The following is a 5,000-nucleotide window of genomic DNA, read 5'->3' as shown; positions in this document are numbered from 1 at the left end:
TGTTTGGTTTTAACTTCACCGTCTGTGAAGTATTACTATTTAACACATGAAAATACAACACCTATTTGCAAAAAAAAAAAAAAAAATTACATACAGTTCCAATAAATTTAATCAGAATATCATCAATACCTGTTAATCCACTCTATCAACTCATACCACCAGGCTAAGATACTTGATTAAGCTTTTGTGCTAAGATGACATGACATAACTGTGTCTACTATGATTTAAAATTACTCGCAGATGGTTCCACAGGCGCTGGAGTCACCAAGGAGCCAATTACTATCTTAACCTATCTCACTTGTTTACCTTTTTCTTTTTCTTTTTGTAACATACATTTTATTTTCATTGGTAGCAGTATTGTTAATAATCACAATGTCAGTGCAAATACATTAACAGCATTATAAAAAACAAAAAAATCTTAATATATATATCAACTAACCAAACACTAATAGAAAACAGCTTTCAACAAAAACACCTAACAGGAAATTCAACGGCAGAGGCCTGTGATATAACTGGGTATTATTGTTTGCTATAATTGAAGACATCGCAAAATAGGCGATTCATGATAAGAAAATACAACGGCAAAGATAGTAATAAGAGTATTGATATGGTAATAACAATGGTAGTGATTAAAAGATAAATTATAATGACAGTGATATGCCTGATCTTGATGATACTGAAACAATAATATTGATAAATCAGATAATAAAATGATGAAAGTAATAATGATAATGTTATCAACGATATAATAGTAATGGTGGTGATAAATTTATTGTAATAGCTAATATCGGTAATATTAGAATGATGTTAAAACAGCTATAGTAACAGTGATGATAATGGTATTGATATCATGGAAGTAATAGCATTAGTAATAAAAATAGTAATAAGATGATAATTATAATGAAAATAATAATAATAATAACAATGATAATGATAATGATAATGATAATGGTAATGATAATGGTAATGATAATGGTAATGATAATGATAATGATAATGACAATAATGATAATGATAATGATGATAATGATAATGATAATGTTAATAATGATAATAATAATGATAATAATAATAATAATAATAATAATAATGATAATAACTGATAACGATAATAACAATAATGTTTATGGAAAATGAAAATAAGATAAAAATGATCAAAACCAAGGAAACTAAGAATATTTTTAAAAACCATAACACAATACCAATAAGCAAGGAAATCAAATCCACAAGAATGAACAAACGAAGCAATGAGTGGTGGTTTGGTTTGCGAAGTTCTAGCTTCGCCCGGGCCTTCTAGATATGGCCCGGCCTGTGTCAGCTTTTTACGGCTGTCTCATTGAGTTGTCTGACACTCGGTGTTTAACGTAGCGGCGGGATTGCCAGCAAGCGCTCCTGCCGCCATGGTGTAAGCATTTCGCATAGCCTCTTTACCAGCACGGCGGCTGTTGTGGGCGGTCCATGTCTCAGGAATTGTGTATGGTCACAATTTTCTAGGTAGTGGACTAGTGTGGCGTTCGGCTCGCCGCAGTGCTTGCAGCACCATTCATCGCGTTCGATTGTTGGGATAATCTGCCATGCATTCTGTGAAGAATGACTTCGGTACCTCTGTTGCTTACTTCAGAGAGTGCCAGTGGTTCATAGCCTGTGGCGTCTGAGTACCAGCTGGCCGAGGGGGAGGTTCTCGTTTCCTCTCTGTGGAGCTGCCGTAGGAAGGTACGACCGACCAAGGCACACTTCTCCATAAGTAATTTTCGGCTCGGTTTTATCGTCATGGGATTTGGGGGCATACCCCTGCCAGCGACGGCTAGTCTGTCAGCAAGCTCGTTCCCTCTGATGTGGCTTGGGACCCAGTTGATGATAATTCTTCTACCCTGAACAAAAATTCTCTGTGCCATTGTGAGAATCGTGGTCAGTAGGTAGATGTTGTCTGTGGGTGAGCTGTGCTGAAGACAGTCAATGGCTGCCCTGGAGTCTGTGTGTATGACCACGTGTCCTTCCCTTAGGGACGCGTGGCCTAGGGCTCCCATGATTGCAACTGCCTCTGCCTGTAGCGAGGAGGCGTTGTCTGTTACCCTCATGGATCGCGTGGTATCCCTAGCTGCAAAGCCGGCGCCTGCAGTGTGGCTCAAGGGATCGACCGATCCATCCGTGTAGTATGTTCTACTATCCGGAGGAGTGATGGCTGCAATGACCCTGTGGGCTTCTGCCTTTAGGCTAGGCATGGGGTATAGGCTCTTTTTCATTGACAGGCTCATTATGTTGAACTCTATCAGGCTCAGTGCCCACGGCGGGGCTTCGGCAAAGTCGGGGTGGGGGGAGTCCAATCCATGCCCTTAGCAAGAAGCTGTTCTTTGAGCTGATGGCGTATCAACACCCTGGCTGTATGAGACAGCCACGAGTTGTTTGCAACGAGCTCGTTGTCTTGTTCGAGGCATCTAACTAATTTTTGTCTTAGGCTTGTGTTCCTGGGAGCCTGGATGACCTTTGACAGGAATTGTGTTGCCATTAGATCGATTCGTGAGTCCAGGGGGAGAAGGTTTGCCTCCATCAGGAGGTTGAGGACCTTCGTCCACCTCGGGGCACCCAGAATGATCCTGGCAGCTTCATTTTGGACTGTTTCTAATTTGTCTGTGTGCTTTTTCTTTGCAGCAATTAGAGCGACTGAGGCATAGTCCACAATGGGCCGGACAGCATGTACATAGAATGATCTTAGTACTTTGTGTCTGGCCCCTATGCGTCTCCCAGTCATTGCTCTCATGACGGACAGTCTTGCTTTGGTTCGGTCAACCAGGTACTGGACCTCCTTATGGAAGGAGAGGGTCCGGTCTATCCTTACCCCAAGGTATAGGTAGTCCTGGGCCCATTCTAATTCCACTCCCTGGATTTTCAGTCTTGTGCCTCGAACTCTCTGTCTCAGAGCCATGGCTTTGGATTTGGCTGCAGAGATCTTTAGTCCTGTCCTACAACACTCCTCTGACACGAGGTCCAGACAACGCTGGGCTTTATTCTGGCTGCGTGGTCCAGTGGAGATGATAGCGAGATCGTCTGCATACGAGATGATCTGGCACCCCACTGGGAGGTAAGCAATGAGTGATACAAGGTTGGAATATTCTAAAGTCCTTTTACATTGACAGAATATTGGTACACTATAATACAAAATGGCCCGCATGGGTTTTATTGCATTTGCTTTTATGAGGAAGTAACAGGGGATCTGAAATATAAAGGTTTTTATTATATATCCCTGTATAAAAATCATTAAATACTGGAAAGAAAGTTGAAAGCAAAATATTATTTGGTTCATAGAAAACCTCAGGCGTTCAAAAATCCAGGGATAACTTTTTAATTTCCCGTTTTATACCCGATGATTCAATATATGTTACTTAACAATTATTCGATTATTAACACTACAAAAAATAAGTCTTATTTAATACATTGTGGCCCCTGAGTAGTAGCTTGCTTTATGCACTCCTAAATCCGCCAGTGAAATAAAGAAATGCATGAAGATAATCATTAACCGTAAGCTATGCCTTGTGAATCAGAAAATATATGAATATTAACGTAAGGCAGAACAAAATGCTACAATGAGAAATAGATACGGAAAATTTCTGTTGAAGTTATTTGTATAAAAATATTTTGGTTCTTTGGAAAATGTGTCCCTCCGTTCTAATTTTGAACTGCAATGAATAATTCATCTCAAATTATTTACACTTAGTTCGTAAAATACGATCAAAACAACGGACTAAACATAGACGCTCATATAGTGTACCAGGTGAAAGCTTTTGATCTTAGGTGGTCTCCTCTATGGTATCGATGTAACGCTCCATGTTAATACAAAACTAAGCTCTCGACAAGGAAACAGAACCATACGTGTTATATAGTCACTAAAAGGAGAGAACTTGTGTAATGTTACAGCTTATCCCAGTATTGACCAGGCGTCAGGGTCAACGTAGACATTGCCCCATAGCTGTCGTTCGCGTGTCCGGTTATCTGCTGAGTCAGTAGTTTGTTAATGATGAATAATTAATTACGTCAGTGTTATCGATTGTAATTATTTCACTGGTTAGGTTAGTTCTCCTGTAGATTCTCTCATGTAATGTCTTCATATCAACCAAGGTATTTAAATAAAGTACCTTGATATTAACAATTGCGATGATAATACTAATACTAACAATAATGATAATCACTATAATAATAATGATAATGATGATGATGATAATGATTTTGATGCTGATGTTGCTGCTGCTGATGATAATACTAATAACTGTAATATCATTTATGATAATGCTAAAAGTAATATTGAAAATACTAATAACAATAATAACAATCATAATTTTAATGATAACAACGGTAACAATAAAGATAATGATAATAACACTAGTAATAATAATGAAAAAATATACGACTCTTGATAATAATAGTAATAATAATAATAATAATAATAATAATAATAATAATAATGATAATAATAACAGTAATATAATGATAATGATAATTATGATGATGACGATGATGATGATGATAATAACAGCAATAGCAAGGATAAAAATACCAGTACCTTATTTATAGAAATGCATATACAGCTCATCTACATGCACTAAATTTAAAGTAGTAGTCTATGCTTTATGGAAGGACCACCTCACTGTAAGTTTTCTACTTAAATCTGAAGAAATAGACAAAAGAGATAAAATTCTTCAGAGCCTTTCAGCCTATACGGCGGTAGATGCAATTCACAGTACTGTATCTTTTTGAGTGCCGTATCTTGCTTATAGTTAAGATCAGGTCATTCTAGCCTCCCCTAATACCACAAATTAACCATTGAGATAAAGTGCGTAAATAATGACGTTGGTTGTATACCCAAATACCCATCCCATATGACCTTAGAGTCTCTAGAAATTGTTTACTTCTAGTATCTGAGGTAGATGGCCTCCTAGCCATGGATTGCCCTATATAGAAAATGTATTTTCAAACTCACATGAAGATCCTCAGGGGTGTGTTGCATA

The sequence above is a fragment of the Penaeus chinensis genome, chromosome 28 (assembly GCF_019202785.1).
Source record: "Penaeus chinensis breed Huanghai No. 1 chromosome 28, ASM1920278v2, whole genome shotgun sequence".
Taxonomy (NCBI): Eukaryota; Metazoa; Arthropoda; class Malacostraca; order Decapoda; family Penaeidae; genus Penaeus; species Penaeus chinensis.
This window is presented reverse-complemented; position numbering follows the sequence as displayed.